This window comes from Vulpes lagopus, chromosome 9 (genome assembly GCF_018345385.1).
Source record: "Vulpes lagopus strain Blue_001 chromosome 9, ASM1834538v1, whole genome shotgun sequence".
In the NCBI taxonomy this organism is placed as follows: domain Eukaryota; kingdom Metazoa; phylum Chordata; class Mammalia; order Carnivora; family Canidae; genus Vulpes; species Vulpes lagopus.
Window position 1 is genome coordinate 47,883,335 of NC_054832.1, and position 25,799 is coordinate 47,909,133.

Here is a 25,799-nt window from a genome sequence, read left to right on the forward strand (position 1 = left end):
TTCTGGTCTAAACAGAATGCAAGTTTCCTCCAAAAAAGGTAATAAATAATTAATAACAGGACTTGGCAGGGTCTAGAGGCTCAACTAGCAATAACGAGGACATACTGAAGTAAAGTCCAGTTCAGAGGATCAAAGAGCCAAGATATTTATATTATGAACTGACAGAGTGCCAGGTTTTGCTCTTAGACAAGTCAGAGGTTAACAATTTAAAAAAATTACACTTACTGAAAACTTAATGTAAGACTCTAAACATCCAGTAACGTTTGAAGTTACAAGAAACAGAAGTCAAGCTCTGTCAACAACTAAACTGTCATTTATAGAAGCCTTTCAGTCTGTTTGGTGGTCCAATTATTTCTAATGAGGAGGGGGAAGTAAACTACTGAAAATAAGAAAATATCATTTGCCAAAGGCTAGTTTGAATTTGGATTTGAATTTCTACTCTCACATTTACGAAGAAGCAGTGTAAGAGTGGTTAAGAGTGTAAATTCTGCAGCCAGACTGCCTAGATCCTGGCTCATTTGACTAGTATGTTCAACTTTTGGCAAGCTCCTTTACCTCACAGTGCCTGAGTTTGTAAATCTATAAAATGAAAAGGCACCTACTTTATGAGTTAATGAGTTAATACTGACGAAGTGCTAACAAAAGTACCTAGCACACAATAAACTACATATTGGGATCCCTGGGTGGCACAGCGGTTTGGTGCCTGCCTTTGGCCCAGGGCGCGATCCTGGAGACCCGGGATCGAATCCCACGTCGGGTTCCTGGTGCATGGAGCCTGCTTCTCCCTCTGCCTGTGTCTCTGCCTCTCTCTCTCTCTCTCTCTCTGTGACTATCATAAATAAATTAAAAAATTAAAAAAAAAATAAACTACATATTAAGCATTTCTTTTAACAATTTTTCTGAATTCTTTCAGCATATATATATATATATATATATATATATATACACACACACACACACACTAGACATGTTTTCAGGTAATGTGTTAAATAGAAGGAACACAAAAATCACCTGAGATATCCTCTTTGTCCTCAGCAAGTTTATAATATAGCAGTGGAAACAGACAAGGAAATCAGTAGCTTTAAGCTCATTGACAGGGTTGTGCAGAGTAACTACAGTACAAAAGAGAAGCACCTAAATTAGATTTGGTGGGAAGAGGTGAAGAAATGTCAGGAATAGTTTCTTTTTAAAAAGATTTTATTTATTGGGAAAGAAAGGGAAAGACAGAGAGAGTCCAAGTGAAGTATGATGGCTGGATCCTGAGCTGAAGGCAGACCCTTTAACCAACTGAGCCACCCAAGCATCCCAGGAAAGGCTTTTGAGAGATGGTAACAGTAAGACAGGTAAAAAGAGAAAACTGTCCACTGGACAATATAGATGTTAGGAGGCCCTTAGCAGGGGCAATTTTAATACAATGGTAAGACCAGAAGTCAATGGCTTAGGAAATCATTATTTAGATGTGTGACTGTAAAGGAAAAGACAGATACAGACTTAAAGGGAGGTATTCATGGGTTTGTTTGTGATGGAAGATGGAAGAGACTTGAACATATTTTCAGACAGGAAGGAGCTGAAGTCATAGAAGAAATGATTACTATGACAAGATTTCTGAGGGCAGAGCTAGTTGACATTTAACAGAGGTACAGACATAAATAGTTCACACAGGCTAAACAAAGAAAAGAATGGATGAGAATACAGATATCTCTGAAAGTGAGAAGAAAGTTAAAGAGGTTTTACCTACCAATTTCCTCTCCGAAGGAAGCAATCTTTGAGGCACTGGGAATACAATGGTCAATAAAAATAGACAACATTCCCTGTTTTAACAGCCATATGGTTAGGTAAGGAATTTGAGAGTGAGTGAAGACTTTTGGGTCCAGGAGAGTAGCAGCACCAATCTCCACAGACATGTGAATTTTTTTCCACTTCATTTTTAATAGTTCATGTTTAGAAGCAATGATACTAATTGTTAGAGCCGCTTAGAGCACAGGTTCCAGAAGAGAAAAGGGCATACTCTACTAGCTACTGTCAAACTAGTCCTGGTTATTCAAATATATCATGTATACACACCTTTTCTGCCACCTTCATTCATTAAAATTCAGCTAGAGAAAATAAGATAATTGGTATTCTCCAGAAAAGCTCTTTACTCAAGGCTCACTAATGACACTATTTCTAATCCACTACCAGTTTCCCCAACCTGGCTGCATGTCAGAATCATCTGGGGAACCATGCTGGGGGCCCAGGGGATTCTTACAGAAATATTTGGGTACTCTCGACCCTCATCTACTTAATTTCTAATCATTCCTCATGATTCAGTTCAAGTGTCATTTCTCCAATTTTGGACTAGTTAACTGCTACATGTTTCACAGCACTATAACCATGTTTATTTCTCTCCCTTATTACACAGTAAATTTCTTTTATTATAACTCATCTTTATAATTCCAGCCCCTAGCCTACTTACTTAACACTCAATAAATTTATGATAAAAAGGAATATTCACAATTAATAAAACATTAACTCAACCCTGTAGAATTGGTTAGGATGGTTAGGTTAAAAAAAAAAACCAAAAACAAACCATATAGTACATAACTAAAATTTTAAAATGTTATAAAGAAAATCCTGGAAGATCTTATAAACCACCTATATCCTATCTTCATCCTAATTCTAGCCTCCAAGTCCATGTCCACCCTACCAATGTGATTTCATTGTCACAACCCACAGTAACAGCACAATACAAAAATATTCAATATAAAAGTAAAAGCATAAATGTTACCTGAAGTGCTTACTTATTAAATACTTAAACATCCAAAAGTACATAAACAAGAGAAAGCTGAAGTTTCAAGTTTAAACTTAAAAACTTCTAGCCCTAACTAAATATTCAAAGTAATTCAGAAGTCATATGGTAATCCTCAAATTATATATCAATTGGACTCTAAAGTCTGGGGGAAATATGGCTGCTTAGAATACAGTACAAATCTTTTCACAGAAATGTTATAAATAGTGGTAAGATAACAAGACCAAGCCACAATAGCCTATCAGACTCAAAAGAGCTGAACCACTGTACTGTACAAGGAAATCTATTGTTTTACAGAGATGTTTCTGAGCTTCCACAAATACTTATCTGGGTGAATATGCACTGTTCCTGCTAAAATCAAAGAAATTCCAAAATAAATTTCTGACACTGAGAAAAAGTACCAACATCATTTTGCATAGCACACAGTAAATACTCAAAAAACTACAGCTATTTTTATCAGAATCCTTGATTTCTACCTTTTGTGTTCTTCAAAATAGTTTTATTTTTCTCACTGGATCTGCATTTTCGGACTGTAAACTCCGAGAGTGCTGGACAAATCTTCACTATTATATCTACCCTGCCTATCACAAAGTCTGGCACAGAGGAGTGTTTAATACTTGCTTGCTAATGAAGGTTAATTAATAACAACCGAATCTCAAAAACAAGTAACCCCAGGCTTAAAGCCAAGTATAGTCTTATGTAGTTTTTAGGTCCTCTTTTAAATGAACTACTGTACTTCTGAAATTGATTTTTTTCCCTTTAAAATCATCAAAATGAAAAATTAAGTGTAAAAATTCATGTAGAAAATATTCCTGAGTCACCAACTTAGAAAACACCGCTCAAGGCAACAGCCTCACTAAAAATGGCATAGCGAGACAGGGCATCTAAATTTCTCTGGGCCTTGGTAATCCTATTAAAATGTTAGAGCACAGAACATATTGAGATTTTCTAGCTTACAACTGCTTGTCTAAAAACACTGCATATTTCATGAAAACATAAAAGAGTAACAATCATCCAGAATCTTTGCACCAACCCAACCCACAACTGTTTTCATTTTTATAGTATTATTTTCCTCCAATAAGCTGCTGCTTTTTTATTTTTTTTTTTTTTTACAAAGTTGCAACCCAAGTATACAAATCACTCTGTTTTCTACTCCCATCCCCATTTACAGTAAGAACTGCCTATTTCAAACTTGACTGAACCCTTGGCCAACATCAGAGAAAGCTTGTAGCAGTAAAACATAGTCGTAGAAAAATGTTGGCACTTTTCTAGAAGGCCACAAGATGGGGATATTGCTCCATAAAACACACCTTTAAAAATATATAATTAAATACATTATACCAATTTCCCCCAAAATAAAATGGACACTTTTCCTCTGCTGGAAGTAGGTATATAAAAATGTTTGTACCTTGTTTACTAGAAAACATTAGTGAGGACAAAGACAATCACAAAAATTAGCAGTAATTATTCTAATTAAGCTAAACAGTGACCCTTAAAAATAAAACAAACACAGGACTTTGGCAATATTATTGTATTTTTAATCACACTAATCTTTTCTTTTTTCCTTGCTCCATTCTCTTGCTCCTCAGTCATAATAAAAAACTGAAGCACATTTTTACTTCTGCACTGGCTAACTTTATTTTTCATAATTATTCTTAATTTAGGGAGATGATTCTTATTTTTCTGTTTTTAAAAGAACTGACACTAAGATTTATTTACATCAAAAAGGAAAACTACACCAAAATGAAATCAGTAATGAGAATGAGATAGTTTCTTTTCTAATTTGCAATAATTCCTGTTTCTTATAAAATGCAGTAATATGTCTACAATAGCAAAATACTAAAACTTTTCAAGCAAAACATTTTTGTATTTGATCATTTTTCCCCATGCCTTCATGGATATCAGTAGGAAACAGGTTTCCCACTCCTGTGCCACATTACTCAATTAACAAAATAAAATTCAAATAACACTGAGCATCTTGAAACTTAAGTTCCACACTTTCACTATCAACTTAAAGTAATAAAAAGAACTGTGTAAATACTTCCTAAGCATAAGTCTAAGATGATAGAGTGTAACTACCTGGGATCATCTGCACTTATGTGGGGTGTATAAGTGGCTCAGAAACATAATCAGTCTATGTTTCTATAATCTAAAGCATGTCTCTAACTCCAAAACTAGTAAGAACACAGTGACTATCTATTGGACTATTGTCTCTTATTGTCAGTCACACACACACACACACACACACAAAAAAAACAAAAAACCAAACAAACAAACTAATGTTTTCAATTACCCTGCAGTCAATTATTCCTACTGACAAAAGAAGAAATTAAGTTTTAGGAATTTAAACTGCCTAGGGCCTTAAGACTAGTGAAAGTCAGGATTTTGAACCCAGATCTCCTTGGCTCAAAGCCAATGTTCTTTTTACTGTTTCACTACATAAACTGAATATAAAAAACAAAACTAAGCAAAATCTATGCCTTAAACCGAGCATTCTGCTCTATCAGTCTGATAGTACTATTCTCTTATTTTACCACTTAAAGATTAAGCAACTTCATAGTACGGTGGTTTGTGGAGCTTTTAAGCTAGTCATTAAAAATGCTTTTGCTAAAAATTAAGAAAGAACAAGTAATCTAAAAAAGATAATATGTAAAACGTAAACACACTAACAATGAAAGATTACCCAATACCTTAGTATTGGGATCATGATTCATAAATTCTGGGGAAAATAATCCAGGGCACATAACATTTTTATTTTTACAAGGATCAAACTTAATATAATTATATTATGCACAATCTCATATTTCAAAATGACACGAACATTTCCGTAAATAATTGGTTGTTTCAAAGTATGGTATTTTAATGGCATATTTGCTTTCCAGACTTTTTTCCCTTCAATCCAGTAAAATACACAGTATCTGCTACATCTCATGAAAGTTTAGAGCCGAAGCTGAGAGGTGATTAAGAGACTTACTTAAGGACACAAAGCTTCTTAATTTAAGGCCAAACCCAGGCCTGCTGATGAGGCTACTGCTCTTCTGCATTGCACAGCTCACTAGGGTATCATGACCCAAAGTTAAGTTCACGCCAAAACATTTCCTGATTGTTTCCTAATACATTAAAGATTCTAATTTACTAGTATTTAAGTAGCCATGGAAATTTACAAATTTACAAATTCTTCAATTCCAAAGTGCCAATTTCTAATGTGAGAAGAACATGTTGGAGTAACGTAATATAGAGAATGTCATTTGAAGTCAGATAGACCCTAGGTCCAAACTTCAACTCTATTATTTGTATATATTTAATCTCTTGGAGTCTCAGTTTTCTCACCTGTAAAATGAGGATACAAACACAATTTTGAGGAGGGGAAAGGAAGTGTTAACATCAACTCTAGGAAACTGGAATTGTTTCTAGAATCTGGACTACAGAAGGTATGCGATGAGTATTCATTTCCTAACATTATCCCATCACCACTGCCTCTCTAGCCACACTATCAATAGGTAGAGACACTCCAGTATTTTTTTTTTTTTAACCATCCTTCCACAGTTGTAGAGGAGAGCAGGTTAAGAAAGCATTTCAGTCACATGGTCATGCTGCAAAATGATATGTAGCAAAACCCCCGTATCTGCAGTAAGTAAGGACCAGATCAAAGTAAGACTTAAGCACTTAAGAGGAATATAGTACTGCTAAATGTTTGTTATAAATACAAAATTTCGGGGTTTTTAAAGCTACTCATGTAACTGAAACACAATGTTAATTTACTATTTACAAATATTCCTCCTAAGAATTTTAAAGGAGGCTGCCAGAATAAACATTCGTCAGATACCCCCACTCTCAGAGAAAAATATCAGAATCCAAAACATATAGAAAATGTACAAAATGAGAAAATCAACTAAACAGCTAAAACTTTACTCCTGGAATAATGTAATTCTTCTCAAGTTTAAAATATGGTACATATACAAGGCTATAAATTTAAAACCCAGAAAGCTATAAAAACATAAAGTTACTTCATAACTCATTTGGTGGCAAAAACTAAACTGACCTGGACTCATTTAACAGCAAAATCTGACTGAATGTGTTGCTTTTTTACTGTCTTATTTATCCATACTCTTAACGTCTGCCAAAGAAAGTACAGGGTGCTACCCTACATTTCATTGGAGTTTTACCTAACATGGTATGTGGATTGGATTACATTTCCAAATTAAAAAACAAAATAAATTCTGAAGCACATCTGACATCACTAACGTATTATGAACCCATTCCAGTGAATATTTACTTAATTCTAAGTGACAGGTTTAAGTCACACAATAAATCTATGAATTACGTATTATTACTACTACTTTACATATGAATACCTAGATTACGTATGATAAAATCAGGGCTTAATCCAAGGTTAATTTGACCAAAATCACTTAGCCCATAAAGAAGTGTAAGAACTCAAATCTAGGTCTGTCTTAATTTAAGGCCTAAGCAATTCAAAAGTCAACACTTTAAAGGAAATTTAAATCACAAAGAAAGTTTAAATAAGTTACTATTACCAAAACTTTTAACCTAGAACATGAAATTCCTGAGTAAAATGTACACTTTCCATCCTAGGTATTCACATCCAAACACTGACACCATACATCACCACACTTCATAGGACAAAAAGAGATGAGTTTACTGTTGTTTTTCTCTCCAAAGCGCTAGCCACAAAGTCAGTGAGTGAAAGCAAACACAAAAGTAGTACGTTCCTCAAACAAATGCCAACTAATCCCTTCCACTTGAATTTAGAAAGAATCATGGATCTGACTTTTTTTTTTTTTAACCACAAAATGTACTAAACACCATACAAATATGGTTGATATAAACATAGGTCAAGTTTTTCTCCAGAAACAGCCCAAACTTAAAGATCTCTTGTTTCATCAGATATGCTCACTGGACTGAGAAAGGTTTAAGTGACACAAACCCAGGGTATCATCATCACTGTCCTAAGCAAAAGTTAGAGAAAATAAGCATCAACTTTTTTTCTTAACTGATCAATTTAAAATTTAAGTCTTTTCTCAAAATATTTTTCCCAAGCCAATGCCCTTAAACTAAGCAATAGATTTTCCCCACAAAAGACAGATTATGGTTCCCATCCAACCTACTTTCTACCCAAAGGAACAAATTCTAAAGCAGATACACTTCAATGAGAATCTCTATTTTGAGTAGATTATTTAGCAAAGTGAAAAGCAATCAGAGGATCTGATAATCACAATATCTAATTTAACTGTTTCAGTAGGCATTCTTTTAAGAAGAAATATCTTTACTCAAAAGAATTTTTTCTTTTGTAGAAGAATGGGGAAATTTTTTTGAACAAGGAAGCCTGATGGATACCTCTTGCAGGGTTACTCCTCCTGCCTATTCCTTACATAATCACCCAATATCAGGTTTCTATAGTTTGTCTGGATCAAGTCCTTGGCAATTATCTTAAGCCTCTTTAAACATCTGAAAGGTTCAGATGTTAAGCTCTCTTTGTTTACATTATATATATGTGTTTACAGAACACTACTTAAAAAACAGACTCACTAGAGCCCCTAATTACTGATTCAGTTTCTACCAGCAAGTCTCTAATATGTATAAAATCATCAAAGATATTTGTTAAAAATGAAAATTCCTGAGCTCCACTCTATCAAGGACTATAACATAGTTCTCGAAAAGTATTCAGGCATCTTGCGGTTTAACTATACCAGATGACTGTGATGCAGAGGCTGCACACTGACAAACACTGTTCTATACTGTAATTCATCTAATGATGGTGTTAGCAATTTCTTGTTCCCAAATTGCACAGCCAAACCATTACCAGCTGATAGACTGCCAGCCACGCTGAGTCAGTATCCTTCTTAGACTCATTCCTAACCTTTTAGCACCTATTTTTTAAGGTAAGAGGGGAGATTAGACATGCAACTCTGATCATGCCAAAGCTAAGCTACAACTAACTATCTCTGAGTTAAAATGAGTGGCTCACAGAAAAAGTGGATTACTTGTCTGAATTTTAACTCACTAATAATAATGAAGTGCAATAAAAATGATTTAAGAGCTGTTTACGTCCCAGAGACCAGCTTTCTTGCTTTACAAACATTATTTCAATTAATCCTTACAAAAATCCAGTAAGAATATTCTCTACATTTTACAGAAGAAACTGAAGCAACACTGCTATTAAGTCCACTCTGCCTGACTTTAAAGCTACAGCTCTTAACACATGCCAGAATGCCTTTAATTCTTAAACTTTAAAAGTGCAGTGATCTAGTTTATTACTTCTTGGTAAAGTATGTCCTAATTTATACAGAACACGTTCACTTAACTAATTCTCCTCACAATGAGCACAAAAAGTAGTGCAACTTGGCAAGCAGAGGCTAATACATGACCAGAGTATCCTACTTCAAGTCAGGACTCAACAGTTTGTTTCCACATATACTATTCAATCATAATTATGGGGATACTAGACAGCTATCAAAAGAACTTGTTTTCCTTAGTTAAATAAAAAAGCTATCACATCCACAATTCTGTTAATGCTAGTACATTTTAAACTACCTTGTAACTACCATATAACTCAGGGCAGGGCAGAGTCACAAAGAAACACCTTAAGGTAATTCTATCTGTCCCCTTCTTTGTGCCCTAGCCTTTCCTATTTATATAAATCCTGTTTCTCAGTACATTCAATTACCAAGCTCCTCTCCACAATAGCCAACATACTATTTTCAGAAATTCGAAAGACATTTGCACTAGAATGCAGGAGTTCATTTCTCAGTATGAAGAGAAATGCTTCAAATCTACTAAATTCTTTAAATAAAATATATTGGTTCATTATTCTCCTCAGAAGATATAATGCAATAATAATGTAACACTCATCTTCTTCATTCCACAGTTAGCCGTAACACTAGCCGTAACACTACATAGTAGATAAAAAAAAAAAGAAAAAGAAAAAAAACAACTAAGATAAACTGATAAAGATAAGTGATGAAGATAAAGTGAGAGAAACGCAGCTAAGCAATCAATGAATACCTGTTCCTGGTAAGGATGAGCATTACTTTTATGCTTTACATGCCCCCGAGGAAAGAGAAGTTCCATCCCAGTCTCCACAAGGAAAGAGTATTCTCTCCTCTTTAACGACTCCTCTCCAAGGAGTAGGGCTCATCCTAACCTTTTTCGAAGACACTGCAAACAGAAAATAGTATTTGTGAGGCACTTGGTTGCTCAAGGCTTGTCAAAGCTAGAGTGACTGGCCAAGGAGCTCTGCTACCCTGAGTGTCCTATCTAATCACAAGGGCTAAGGGGATGGGTCTCTCCCCACCTGTAGCAGCCACTGCATAGTGTGCTGACTGGGACATTTGTTTCATCCGAGTTGGGAGACTTGGGTAAATCACTGCTTCAGGGCAGCCTGGGCTCTGGGTCATGCACTTTTTAGATTCTGCCCCCAAGTAAAGCAAGTCAATCCTGCCCCATTATGGTAGCATTCATGGTGAAATCCCAGAGATCCAAAATTTTCTTTTCTACCCAAGGATAGTGCCAGCTACTTCCATCTGTATAATAAGCAAAATATGCTATTATTTGCATTTCAGACTCCACTTTCTCTCCGACAGGCCTGGACTCAAAGTACCAAAGTACTAGGCAGCTTAAATCTCAGCTACATAAACAGTCTTCCAGGCGCCCTATTTTGGTATAATACACCTATCTGTCTTAATCTTGGGATTCACATACTTGTCTAGTCCTTTTCCCTTGAATCTGGGATGGATCTGTGAATTGCTTTAACCAACAGAATGTGGCAGAAATTATGCTATGCCAAGGCTATGCCTTAGGAAGGCCTGGGTCCTTCTTTTGTACTGTTTTGCATCTTAAGCCACTATGTAAGGCCAGCCACACTGGTGGAAAGGCCACTTAGGAAGCAGATCCCTGAAACTTTAAGAAATATGGAAAAAAAAAAAAAGAAAGAAAGAAAAAGAAAAAGAGAGAAGATCATCTCCCAGCTGAACTGCCAACTGAATGTACCCTTTAGAGTGACCACCAGCAAAACCTAAACTGCTCAAATGAGCCCAGCCCAGGATAGCAAAACTATAAGCAAATAAGATGATTGTTTTTTTAAAATTTTTATTTATTTTTGATAGTCACACAGAGAGAGAGAGAGAGAGAGAGAGAGGCGCAGAGACATAGGCAGAGGGAGAAGCAGGCTCCATGCACGGGAGCCCAACGTGGGATTCGATCCTGGGTCTCCAGGATCACGCCCTGGGCCAAAGGCAGGTGCCAAACCGCTGCACCACCCAAGGATCCCAAGATGATTGTTTTAAGTCATTTAGTGTTAGGGTTGTTAAAGAGCAGTAAGTGACCAAAACAATGTTTACCTAGTTCCTTGCATTTTGGCATAATTTGTTCAAAACCCAGAGTAAAGGAGAGAAGTAATGAATTATAACCCCAAATATTCATACAATCTCACAAGATAAAAGTCTTATGCCCTTCTTAATGTTAGTGACCCCACTAAACTGAGTTCCAAGAGGACAGGCTTCCTGTTTGTCCTCTTAGCACTGTACTCCAGCACCTAGCACAGTACCTGGCATGTAATAGGTATAGGCTATGTTATGAACAAACAATAAGTTTAAGGAATGTCAAGACAAATGTTAGTCTTCCTTATAACTTAGGAGTTATCTGGCATATGGTTTTATATAATAAGCTCCAAGAGTTGTTTAATCATGTGAATTTGAAGTATATACTAAGAGCTTTTTAACGGCAAATCTTTTTTTAATGATAAAGCTTTTTATGTGACAGTAAAAATCATGATACATACTTTCAGAAATCACATCCTGATTTATACGCTCCAAAAATACAAATTTCCATAGACGAGGCTTTTATAATGGGAGAACAAACTTCATCAGTAAAAGCAGCTGAATTAAAATCAACAAATTTCCAGAAGGAAATTGATACCTACATTTCACTAATGTACTTTTTTATTTTTGAAAAAAATTTTTTTTTAAATTTATTTATGATAGTCACAGAGAGAGAAAGAGAGAGAGGCAGAGACATAGGCAGAGGGAGAAGCAGGCTCCATGCACCGGGAGCCTGATGTGGGATTCGATCCCGGGTCTCCAGGATCGCGCCCTGGGCCAAAGGCAGGCGCCAAACCGCTGCGCCACCCAGGGATCCCCTAATGTACTTTTTATTTTTATTTATTTATTTATTTTTTTTTATGATAGTCATAGAGTGAGAGAGAGAGGCAGAGACACAGGCAGAGGGAGAAGCAGGCTCCATGCACCGGGAGCCTGACGTGGGATTCGATCCCGGGTCTCCAGGATCACGCCCTGGGCCAAAGGCAAGCGCCAAACCGCTGTGCCACCCAGGGATCCCCTAATGTACTTTTTAAAACAAGAAATCAACTTTTGCTCTTTCGTTGACAGGAGGATAACTATTTTGATAAATACTTACAAATTTCAAAATTACCCATCAACAGCCACTGCAATGAGGTTATCATTTTATTTAACACAAAGGAAAAAGTAGACAAGTTCAGATTTACATAGTACAAAAGTTTAACACAGATTTCAAACTCTTCTTATATAGCCTTCGGTTATATTTCCATTCTAGATGAAGAGTTAGGAAGAAAAAAAATTACTGGCCTAGGAACAAAAATATGGGTCTTAGTTCTAGTTCTAATTTTAGCCACTTACTAGTCATATACTCGGAATTTTTTTTCAACTTCTTTGAGCATCAGTGTATTCATCTAAAACAGCAATGATTATCTCCTGACACACCTACTGCTCAGGTGTCATAAAAATCAAATAATACAGTCTATATAACCATTATGGAAAAATGTCAAATGCTATACAAATACAAGATATGATCCTCTTCTTAACGTCAGCAAAGAGTAGAAAAATCATCTATGTACGTGCTTTTGCTAGACATTTTCCCTCCATTAAGGATTAGCAACTAGTTCCTTCAACACTACTATAAAGGTCAATTTGTTGGTTTTTCCACTCCTTGTTATTACATCATATTTTTATAGAAAGAGTAAAAAAGACCCCAGGCTAATAATTATGGAATCAAAGTTTCTAGAGCTACAAAAGATACTAAATAATAATTTTCTCAGGTTCCCTATCAGGAAGATAATCTTATAGGTGGAGAAAAGTAAATCATTTACTAATCAAATTATGCTTTAATCATACTGGGGAGAGTTAGCTCCTTAATCTGATGAAGAAATGCACTGAGTAGGACCCCACACTTCATTTCTTTTGTAAAGTTTCCATTTTTACTTGATAAGGCTTCATGAATGAAGTGAAAGGAATATTTTTAAGTAAGGCATACGTGAACGTAAGAAGATAGAATAAAAATAAAAGTTCTTAAGATTTCATATATCACTTCCCCTCTTTCCCCCAAACCCAAACTAAGATACAAAGGAAATAAAAAAGTAAGTGACTGGTCCAATATTGCTATCTGCTCTCCTCTACATGGAAAACAAGAACAGTATAGATAGTACAATAAAAATCAAAGACCCAAGAACCACAAAATGTTAAAAACTGAAAGGAACCTCCAGGATCACTTAGTCTTACTGATGAGGTCACTTAAAGGCAGTAACTATATGCAACTGATGGTAAATTATACATCTTCTAACAAGAAAGAAAACCATCAGTGTCAATCAGTTCCTCCTTTTACCACCTGCTAACTGAAACAGGGCAAATCATTTAACCTCTTAGGCTAGTCTGTTATATAATAGCAAATAACAGTACCAATTCTTGATAAACTGTAAACCACAACACAAAGTAGAGATATTGTATTTAAGTGTATATAAAGTATGTCTCTACAGTAGGGGTTATCAGTAAGTGTAAGAATTTGAAAATTCCATGGTTTTAAAAAGCCTCCAGTAATCCTGAGAGCTGCTCCTAGCTCAACCTACTGACCCACAGGTTCCATAGGTGAGCTTCAGGTGAGTTCATGGACTTCCCTAAAATTATATACAGAAAGCACAGGTGCATATGGAAATTTTCCATGCCAGATTTTTTTTAGTTTCACCAAGGATTAGCAATCACCAAAAGGCTAATTACTGCTGTAAAGTAACATACATCTGCCGAAGATAAAGCTTCCGTGGATACTGTTCAAAATGGTACCATTATTTTCCCAACCTGGGTCAGAATCTGTTATTTTTACTTTCTTCATTTTTTTTCTCTGACCATCAAATTCTGCCTTTCCATTCCTAATATTCCAGCCGTAGTTCAGACCCTCATTACCTATGACCATAGCAATCAAGGTCTTTCTACCTCCAGATTTCTACTTCAATTCACATTACACGTTGCTGCCAAATTAATCCTCTGAAAACAGTATTTTAAGCTTTTCATTCGCAATTCAAAAAATCATCTGTAAAACCCCCCAAACATATTATATCCAAGGTCATTAGCCCAGCCTTAAAAGCAATCATAAACCGGTTCAAACTTTTACTTCGTTTTATCAGCCTTTATGTTAGTATAAATACTTTATGTTCCACCCAAATATAATTGTTTATATTTAACAATTATAATGGGAAAACAAACTTCTCAAACATATATTTAACAATTATAATGGGAGAACTCTCCCCAAACATATGAATTCTGTGCTCTAATTTCTTAGTCCCTTTTCTCTGCTTGGATTACTTTTCTTGGTTTATCAAAAGTCACAGTCACCCTTCAAAACAAAGATTTCAAAAGCCAGAAGCTCTATGGATTAACCCTTCTTACCGCACCTTGCCAAGTAAGATGTGAGCTCTTCCTCTTCTGAATTTGAATTCTATATGAAACGTAAGGATGTATTAAAAGATAAAGGAGGCATTTGTGATAGTCCTACCTGCTTAACTATTCTGGGAAGGCAGAAACTGCTGTAATCCTTCATATTACTCCATCTACCTCACACAATCATGCAGGAGATGCTTAATAATTGTGCAAGGAAATGAAGGAAATTTCAGCCTTCGTGGGGCAAACAGCAAAGATCACTATCTCTCTGAAGGCAGAGAACTTATTTGTAACATCCTCTACCATACTAGGATTCTAAAAAACATAACCCCACTGCCCTTTAAGTCTTGGCATTAGATGTCTTATAAACAGTTCTGTATTTTAAGGGAAAAGCTACGTGAAAACATCAATAAGCTACATACCAAGTAACTCTTCTACATACTTTTTACACTTCTCAGTGTGAGTAGCTCCCAACACTCGGCCAGGAATTTTTCCGTTCAAAAAATATTAACTGTTTACGAGAAGTGATAATTTGCAGTCCCAACTATTATCTACTTTATGGCCAAAGCAAAGTCACGTAAGAGAATGCCTTTATTTTTATTTTTTAAAGGTGCATTTTGCTTGTATCATCCACAGAGCCTTAGCGAGACAGGTCAACTGGATTCCTACAGAAGGATGAACGCTTGCAGAAACCCGCATACATTGTACAGCAGGTACTTCAGATTAAAAAAAAACCAAAACAAAACAAAACAAAAAAACACCAAAGGAGGAGAAAAAGAGAACTTTGGACGTTATTTTCCACTCTGACCAGTAGCTTTTTAAAGCCGAAACTCAAAATCTTTTTTTTTTTTTTTTTTTGCACAGTAGCCTACACACACAAAAAAGATAAAAACTCACCAAGCAAAAAAAGTCACACCAAGCCCCTGGAAAATATTTTATCCTGGAAGAGTAAGAATGTCAAAATAAAAGATACTCGTCTTGGGTAGGGAAGGTTTCCCTGTAATTACGGGAGCAAAGGACGCTCAACTAACTCCAGACGATGGAGTCAAGGAAGGACTGAGGATCCTTCGGAGGTTGTAAAAAAACAAACAAAAAACAAACAAAACAAAAAACAAAACAAAACCAAAAAACCCCAAAAAACAATGGACAAACTACAAAATTAAAACCTTTTTTTTTTTTTTTAAAGATGAAAGGAGAAGGTCCAGGTCACTGAGGAGATAAGGAGTAAAAACTGCAAGGTCACTGGGACCTACCAGGTCACACAAAGGTGGAGGTGGGGGTTGTGTTGGTGTGTGTGTGTGGGGGGGGGGACTGCAGAGTCAGGGAAGAACCCGGAGGGATCAAAACACGTCAGGAAAATAAAAACGCCTTTCTGTACGGCAGGGAGTCTTGCGGTGAAAGTCAGGGCAGCGGCTGCAAGTCCACGCGCGGGGATGGTTTCGGAGGGGTGCTGCGGGGGGAGGACGAGGAGGCGGACGGAACGCTGAGGGGAGGCTGAGGGAGCCTCAGGACGGCGGCGGCAGAGTCACGGAGACACTTGGCTCCTCCGGGATCCTCAGCTCGGGCCTGCGCCGGGGCCAACGCGGGGCAAGCCCCGTGACCCCACCCCAGAAAACTCCGGGGCCCCCGGGCCGGGGGAGGCGGCCGGCGCGGCGCGGACGGTCGGCGGCCGCCCCTCAGAGGGTCCGGCCCGGGGGCCGCGCGCCCGCCCCCCCGCGCCCCCCGCGCCCCCGCCCCCCGCCGCGGCGTCCTTACCCGGCGCTAAGCCGTCGGCTCCCGGCGGTCGGGCGGCCACTCCAGCGGCGGGGCGCCCTCACCCTTCCGCGCCCAAGATCGCCATCTCGCAGCAGGCGCGGCGGCGGCGGCGGCGGCGGCGGCGGCGGCGGCAGCCACCCAGGCGTCGGCCCCGGCAGCCCAGGCCGCCTGCAGCCACTTGGAACCCGCTCGCCGCGCTCGGCGACACCCGACCCTCCCCCCACCCCCACCCCCACCCCGGCCGCGCGCCGCCCCCAGCAGACCCCACACCTCCCGCCTCAGGAGCGCGCCGCGTGCTCGCGTCACCGGCGCCGCGCCGCGAGCGCGCGCCTGCGCCGCGGCCGCCTTAGAGCTCCCCCTCCCCCCACGCCCGGACCCGGAACCCGGGCTTCCCGCGAGCATGCGCAGCGAGGGCGCCCCCGCGAGGATGCTTTCGGAAAACTCCGCTCCTCTGGGGCTGCCGAGCGCGGTCGAGGAGAGCTGGAGGGCCAGCCAATGGGAGGAGGGGGGCGGGGCCCAAACCTGCGGAGGGGGCGGGGCCACCGCTGAGATTTGGGAAGAGGCCTTTCTGAGCGGGAGGTGGGTGTGGGTGCTGCTGACCTGGCTTTCCCGTCCGGGACCGGGACAGCGCGGGTGAGCGACCTCGGCTCAGGACCCCGGCGCTGGCCTTCTCATCTCGAGTGCTTTACTGCAAAAGTAGGCCGTTAATAAATACTCCTTGACCTGAGCATCTGACCTAGAACCCCACTGCATTTGACAGGCGGCCACAGAAGACTTCCACTTTATTCTCATTAGTCACCGAAACCTTCGCCCCCATAGCGCTACGGTGATAAAACTGGTACTGAGCAGGTACAGGTGTCCGTGCAGCAAATTCGCACGGTGCCGCCATGAAAAAGAGTACATTCTCCCCTTTAGAAAAACGAGTTAACTAAGTCTCTAGAAGTCCTGTTGGTTCTGTGCGTTGCTTTTAGAAGGCCGCCCTGCAAATAGAAGTCAGTGGTGACCACATAACTCACCAGATGACTGGTCTTCTACTTCAGAAATGAGAAAGGCCCTCAAGCATGGGTTTCTACAATTTTAGCCCACCCGCCTCACCCAAGCCCCATAAATTACCTACATCCACACCCGAGCCTATTGGTTTTCCTTCTGACTCCAAGGCTGGGTGTCTGCTTCTCTCCAAAGAGGACCTCTTTACTGTCCATTCCCTCCTGTGCCCCCTCAGCATGATGATGTTTTAATTATGTTCTGTCTTAAATTTTTCCTCAACTTTAAAACCTCTCTCTAGTTCTCCCTCTTTTTCCATCCTAATTAAGCTCTTGAAAAAGCTATGTACCAAGAAGAGCATCAACGCCCCGTGAAGAATTGTAAGATTAAATAATAACTCTGATTGAAAAAAAAAAAAAAACTCTGATTGAAGGAATGTACCTTCTCTTCCTCTCCCTTCCATTAGTTTCTACACTCCGAATTGATACCAGGGCCCAACGCACACCATATCCACTATGATTATTCTAAAATACACACGTGAGCGTGTCGCTTCACTGTTTAAAATCTTTCATTGGCTCTTCAGAGCTTTCAAGAGAAGGATTAACATGATCTTCCAGGCTTCTTTACTGTCACCTGTTAGGTCCCTCTGTCTTTGGGATTCAGAGCTCTGTCTTCAGAGTTCCCCTGATTGCGTTCACTGATCTCTGCCTAAATGAGTACTGTTTTCCTCTAACCTCTTCCTCACTGTTTTGTTGGTCCACTCTCATTAAAAATGAATTCAAAAACATGCTTACAAGTGCACTCTCAGATATTACGCACACATACCCAGCAGAGGTCTGCTTGCCATCTCAAGAATGCCTACAGGCCTCCTTCCACTTCCTGCTCACTTTCAGTTCCCCTCTGAGTCCTCAGAAGCTCCTAATAGTCACCAAGGCCCCTAAATTTGCAGTCAATGTTGAGCCAACTTTTCTTTTTTTTTTTATAACTTTTTTTAATTTTTATTTATTTATGATAGAGAGAGAGAGAGAGAGAGAGAGGCAGAGACATAGGCAGAGGGAGAAGCAGGCTCCATGCACCGGGAGCCCGACGTGGGATTTGATCCCCGGTCTCCAGGATCGCGCCCTGGGCCAAAGGCAGGCGCTAAACCACTGCGCCACCCAGGGATCCCCGCCAACTTTTCATTATTAAGTATTTCCTTGGTTTCTAACAAATACTATTATAAATATCTTTTTTATAAATCATTGTCTGTATCCTTACTTACTGCCTAAGTTTAAATCCTTAAAAGTAATCAGAAGTATAAATAATTTTAGCTCTTTTGAAACATATTGGCAGGTTGCCTTCCAGAAAGAACATAGGCTTAGGTGTCACGTTGCGTGGACCACCATGCAAAATGCAGCTCTGCTACCCAAGAAGGCCATATTCAAACTTTTGTGGGTTCCCAGATGCCTTTACCTTTGTGGGCCTCTTCCTCCATAAAATAATATTAAAAATTAAAGACAAACATATTAATACTATACATGAAAATATTTTCTTCAGCCTTTCCCTTCTGATTTTAAAAGAAATTAAAACATTTTTATGGGCGCCTAAAAGTATGGTAGCCTGAGCCACTGTGCCTACTGACAATTGGATAAGTCAATTTTGCTGCCGCCTGCAAACTAGGATATTTGGCCAAATTCCTTAATCTAACAGTGCCTCACCAGAAAATTGGTATAATGCTACTACATGATACTGTAGTGAAAAGCAAATGAGTTGCTACAAAAGAATACCAAGAATTATGTGGCACATAATAAATTGCTTTTGTTATATTGTTATTATCAATTTTCCCACAGCACTGTTGGAGAGTATATGATTGTCCTTCACTGTGCCAACTCATCATGGTATATTTTCATATGAGCAAACGTGGTATCCTGCCATTAGTCCTTTGTTCATTTTCTTATTTCTTTTATTCACAGAAAGACAACCTATATATAGTATGGATATTGATCCCAGATGAAATGATTGGCCTTTTCCATTTTTGTTTTCTTCTGTTATTTTATGCTTCATAAGTCCTTTCCCATCCTGAGATCATATGGATATCTGTCTTTATTTTTTTTCTATTTGGTAATTTCACTTTTGTCATTAAATAATTTAATCCCTTCAAGATTTATTTTAGAAACATGATCTGTTTTTTATTTTCTCTACATAGTCTTTGATCTTCCCTAGCTTGTTTGTTAAAGAATCCTTCTACAGCTATTATGATTTTAAAATATGCCCACAAATGTATTCATAGTCCTTCCTTTAAAAAGTAGAGACTAATTCTCTTCCAAGTGAATGTGAGTTGCACTTAGTGACTTGCTTCTAATGAATACAATATAGCAGAAGTGACAGACTGTCACTTCCAAGGGATCTTAAAAAGGTGTTATGGCTCTTCCCTACTTTCTTTCAGATCACTTGCTCTGGGGAAGGCAGTTACCATGTCATGAGGACATGTCAGGTAACTTTATCAGATGCCCACATGGCAAGGAACAGAATATCCTGCCAAATAACAGCAAGGATCTGAGCTTCCTGCCAATCTCCATGTGATTGAGCCATTTTGGAAGCAGTTTCTCTAGTCCCAGTCAGGCATTTAGATGATGCAGACATTTTGATTTCAACCACATTAGAAAAGTTGAACCAGATCCCCCAACCAAGTCACTCTCAAATACCTGACCCATAGTAATGGTGAGATAATACATGTTTATTGTTTTGAGCTACCAAATTTGGGAGATAATTTTGTTATGCAGCAATAGATAACAAATACACTAACCCAGTAGTTTTCAACTAGGGACAATTTTGCATCCATGGGGACATTTGGCAATGTTATAAGACGTTTTTGATGGTCACAACTGGTGGAGGGAGAGATTTCCATTGCCATCTTGTGGGTAGAGACCAGAGAGCGCTAAATATCTTTCAGTGCCCAAGATAGTAAACACACACCTCCAGCAACAAAGAATTATCAGATTCAAATGGCAATTTGTTGCCCAAGGTGAGAAATCTCTCATTAACTTGTTTTCCCTGCACCTTAACATTTCCCTCTTTCACATGTACTTATGAAAGAGGTGGGTTTGCTTCATATCTTTTGTTCATTTGGGTGCTGCTTCACCTTGTTTTAACCCTGGTTCTAGGCTTTCTGCTTTCTACCACTGGATACTAATTTTACTTTTTCAAGGATTTGGCATAAATGGACTCATTCACTATGTACTTCTTTGTGTCTAGCTTCTTTGGCTCAGCATATTTTAGAGGTTTGCTCATATTGTGTGTAGCAATGTTCCTTCTTTACCGTTTACCACTATTCTATTGTATGGATTTGCCAAATTTTTTAAATGTTTATTCTATTCAGGGACATTTTGTTTATTTCCAGTTTTTGGTTATTGTGACTAAAGATTCCATGACTATGTGGTTAAAAATATTTGTGTTGACATATGTTTTTATTTTCTTGGGTAAATAACGCCTAGGAGTGGAATTTCTGGGTCATATGCTAAGTATATATTTAACCTTAAAAGAATCGCCAACCTGCTTTCCAAAGTGGTTGTACCATTTTACATTCCCACCAGCAATGTATGTTCTGGATGTTCCATTTCCTTTCTAACGCTTGGTAATGTCACTCCTTTCTGATCTTAGCCATTATCATGGATGTGTATTGGTAAGTCATGGTGTTGTCTCTTGTATTCCCCTGATAACTAATGATGTTGAGCATCTTTTCATTTGCTTATGGATCATTTGTATATTTTCTTTGATGAGGTTTCTGCTCAAATCTCTTCCCCATTTCACATTGTTTTTGTCTCTTCTATGTGTAGTTCTATATACCAATCCTTCATGAGATATATATGTATAAAATATTTTCTCCCAGTTTATGGGTTACCAAGGTGGTCAAACTATGTATATAAGCATATATAAACTATATGTCTATCAAAGATGAACCCCATTGATTCTGGCCTCCTGGTATCAACACTTTTATAGAGCCCCCCACCCTCCATATGGCTGACCTGTGTGACCAGAAAATTGTAGAAGTGATGGTATGTGACTTCTGAGGCTAGATCATAAGAGATTGCAGCATCCATCTTGCCCTCCTGGAGTGCTTGTTCTAGAGAAAGCCAGCCTTTGGAAAGACCCATACAGGTAGAAACTGACGCCTGTTGATAAACAGCTAATAGCCACTTGCCAGCTATGGGTGGCACCTTGGAAGTGGATCCTCCAGCCTCTGACAAGCTTTCAGATGACTGCAATCTCAAGTGACACTCCAAGCCAGAAATGGCCAGCCACACAAGTCATAGATTCTTGATCCACAGAAACTATGAGAGATAATAAATGTTTTCGTTTTCAGCTGCTATGTTCTGAAGGCATTTTTTTACACAGCAACAGATAAACTTGTATTTTCTTTTTTTTTTTTTTAATTTTTATTTATTTATGATAGTCACAGAGAGAGAGAGAGGCAGAGACACAGGCAGAGGGAGAAGCAGGCTCCATGCACCGGGAGACCGACGTGGGATTCGATCCCGGGTCTCCAGGATCGCGCCCTGAGCCAAAGGCAGGCGCCAAACCGCTGCGCCACCCAGGGATCCCTAAACTTGTATTTTCATTTTGTTAACAATGTCTTTTAAAAAACAGAAGTTTCTGATGAAGTTCAGCTTACCAATTCTTTGTTTTGTGACTTATGCTTTCTGTGACAGATTTAAGAAATTTTACCTACTCCAGGATAAGGAAGATTTTTTTTTAATCTTTCTTCTTAAATTTTATTTTTAGCTTTTATATTTGGGTCTATATGACATTTAAGATCAATTTTTGCATATGGTATGAGGAAAGAGTCAATGTTAATTTTTTTGCAAATAGATATACAGTTGTTTCAACACCATTTGTTGAAAAGATAATTCTTGCCCATTGGAATATTTTGGCAAGTTTAGTAAAAAGTTTCAGGACTATTTCAGGACTCTCTATTCCATTTCATTTAACTATATGTCTGTCTTTATGCAAATATCACACAATATTGATTACTGTAACTTTAGAAAGTTTTGAAAATCAGGATGTATAAATATTCCAAGTCTGTTCTTTTTCTCACAATAATTTTGACTCTTCCAGATTCTTTGCGTTTCCATGTGAATGTTAGAATTAACTCATTAGTTTTTATTTTTTAAAACATACCTGCAGGGATTTGCTTGGGATTGTGAATATGTAGATCAATTTAGGAAGAATTGACCTCTTAACAATATTTAGTCTTCAAATCCCCAGACTAGATCTCAGTTTATTTAGTAGCCTCTAAATTCTCTTAGCAATTTTTGTGTTTTGTATAGTGTTAGTGTTGCATATTACTTATCCTTAAGTATTTCACACTTTTGATAGTATTATAAATGTTATTTTTAATTTCATTTTCTAATGTCTCAAAGATAGTATATTTAAATTGATTTTGAGGGCAGCCCGGGTTGCTCAGCAGTTTAGTGCTCTCTTCAGCTCAGGGTGTGATCCCTGAGACCCAGGATCGAGTCCCATGTCCGGCTCCCTGCATGGAGTCTGCTTCTCCTTGTGCCTGTCTCTGCCTTTCTCTCTCTGTGTCTCTCATGACTAAAGAAATAAAATCTTTTAAAAATAAATAAATAAATAAATAAACAAACAAATAAATAGATTTTGAATATTGGCCTTGTAGTCTGAGACTTTGCTAATGAATTAATTAGTTCTACTAATATTATATAGATTTCTTTTTTTTAAATTTCATTTATTTATTCATTACTATATAGATTTCTTGAGAGTTTGCATGTACACAGTCATGTCTTTGCAAATAAGGAGTTTTACTTTTTATTTTCCATTCTGTATGCTTTTATTTCCTTTTCTTTCTTTATTGCACTGACTAGAACATTCAGCACAGTGCTGAACAGAAGGAAGGAAGGAAATCCTTGCCTTGTTCCTGGTTTTAAGGAAATCAGTGTTTTACCATTAAGTATGATGTTATTTATCCATAGATTGTTTTTTGTATATGCCCTTTACCAGGTTGAGGAAGTTCCCTTCTCTTCCTATTTGCTGAGAGTTCTTATCATGAATGAATATTAAATTTTATCAAATTCTTTAGGTGGGAGCATCTGTTGAGATAAACTTTTGATAGATTCATCTTTATATGAACTCATCTTGATATGATGGATTAAATTGATTGATTTTCAAATGTTAAAACAACCTTCCATTCTTTAAATAAACCACACTTGACCATGGTGTATTACACATTTTATGTATTGCTAGGTTTCATATGTTAAATTTTAAAAGATTTTAAGGAACCTAAGTTCATAAAGGATATTAGTGTACTTTTTTTTGTAATGTTTTTGTCTGGGTCTGTTTTCAGTGTAAGGCTGGCCTAACAAAATAAGCTTGGAACTGTAGCCCCCTTATCTACTTATGAAGGAAGTTGTGTAAGATTTTTATTATTTATTTCTTATATTTTTAAAAGATTTTACCAGTGAAGCTATCTAGGGAGGGGGTTTTCTTTTTTGTGACAGTTTAAATTTTGAATGTAATTTGTTTGTAGATAAAATACAATTTAAGTTTTCTTATCTTCTTGTGCTGGTCTTGGTATTTGTGTATTTCAAGATATTTTTCCATTTCATTTGCCAGATTTATTGGCCTAAAATTATTCATAATATTCCCTTATTATTCTTTAATATTTGTAGGACTGTAGTGATGTCTTATCTTTTATTTCCAATATTTGTACTTTATGTCTTCTTTTTCACTTGATCAATTTAGTTAAAGGTCTTTTAGTCTGACTGATCTCTTCAAAGTGTAAGCTTTGATTTCATTAATTTTTCCATTTTCTTTTTTTAAATTTTAGCTTTCATCTTTATTATTGCCACATTTAGATTTATTTGGGCTTATTTGCTCTTTCTTTTAAAGTGTACATTATTCTTTGAGAACTTACCTTTTTTTTAAGTTTTTATTTTTATTTTTCTTAGTAATCTCTACCCCCAACATAAGGTTCATACTCAGACTCTGGATCAAGAGTTGCATATTCTTCCAACTAAGCCAGCCAGGCACCAGGGGACATTACTTCTTTTCTAGAATAAGCATTTAATGAGCACAAATTTCCTTCTGATCACTGTTTTAGATTAATCCTCTGAATTTTGATATATTTTATTTTTGTCATTCCTAAACATTTTCTGATATTTCATGTGATTCCTTCTTTGACCCATGAAGTATTAGGAGATATGTTGCATAATTTTTCAAATATTTGGGAATTTACCAGATATCTTTTTGTCCTTATTTTCTAATTTAACTCCATAATGGACAGAGAACATGTTCTATTATTTCTATCATTTTAAATTATTGATACTTGTTCTGTCCCCCAGCTTCTAGGTGAATTTTTCATTTGCATGTGAATAGTGTATTTTCTGCTGTTGCTGGGGAGAATGAAAATTGTTCTATAGATGGTTATTAGATCAAGTTGAATGATTATATTTTTCAAGCCTTCTATAGCTTTACCGAATTTCATCTACTTGCTCTATCAATTACTAAGAGGAATATTGAAGTCTCTAACTGTAATTGTGGATACAACATTTTGCCCTTCTGTCTGTCAACCATTCATTTATGTATTTTAAAAGTCTATTATTAGGTGTATACACAGTTCGGATTGTTTTATCTTCTTTATCAGTAGATAATTTCCCTCTTAATCTACCCCAGCTTATTATGATTAATGTTTGTATGGTATTGTTTTCCACATTTTACCTTTACTATAACTGTGTCTTTATGTTTTAAAGTAGTTTTGTTGTAAGCAGCATTGTTTGAACCTTGATTTTCTTTATCCAGTCAGGAAAATCTTTGCCTTTTAATTGAAATGTTCAGACCATTTAAATTTAATGATTATTGGTACAATTAGTTTCACATTTATTTGGCTTTTAAAATTTCTTCTATTTTTCTACTATCTCTTCTTACTTCTTTTTCTTTTTCTCTTTTTTTTCTGCATTGTAATGGATTAGATGAATCTTTTAAAAAAAAAAGATTTCTTTATTCTGGGATGCCTGGGTGGCTCAGCTGTTGAGTGTCTGCCTTTGACCCAGGGCCTGATCCTGGGGTCCCAGGATCAAGCCCCACGTTGGGCTCCCTGTATGGAGACTGCTTCTCTCTCTGCCTATGTATCTGCCTCTGTGTGTGTGTATCTCTCATGAATAAATAAATAAAATCTTAAAAAAAAAAGATTTCTTTATTCACCTTAGAAAAAGAGAGAGCACGACCAGAAGGAGCAGAAAGAGGGAGAGAGAATCCCAAGCAGACTCTGCACAAAGTGCAGAGCTCATGTGTGGCTTGATCCCATGATCATGAGATCACGATCTCAGCTGAAACCAAGTCAGATGCTTAACTGACTGCCCCACCCTGGTGCCCCTAGATGAGTATTTTTTAATGTACCATCTTATTATCTTCACTACTGACTTATTAACTATAGCTCTTGGTAGTCTCTTAGTGTTTGTTTTAAGGCTTATAGAATGCATCTTTAACTTACACAGTCTAACTCCAAATAATATTATACCACTTCTTATTTATTTATTTATTTATTTATTTATTTAAATATTTTATTTATTTGAAAG

At 37.6% G+C, this 25,799-nt stretch overlaps 1 protein-coding gene across 4 annotated transcripts in view; it reads right to left on the reverse strand.

The window, feature by feature from the left end:
• The window catches only part of WWP1 (WW domain containing E3 ubiquitin protein ligase 1), a 178,518-nt gene extending 162,000 nt beyond the window's left edge, over positions 1-16,518 (reverse strand). The window contains exon 1 of one of the 4 annotated variants that reach the window (XM_041768531.1): positions 16,246-16,518. The gene's annotated coding sequence lies outside the window, so the exon portion shown is untranslated. The remainder of the gene's footprint in view (positions 1-16,245) is intronic. The other 3 variants (XM_041768534.1, XM_041768535.1, XM_041768533.1) reach the window with 3 other exon arrangements.
• Positions 16,519-25,799: the final 9,281 nt, after the last annotated feature.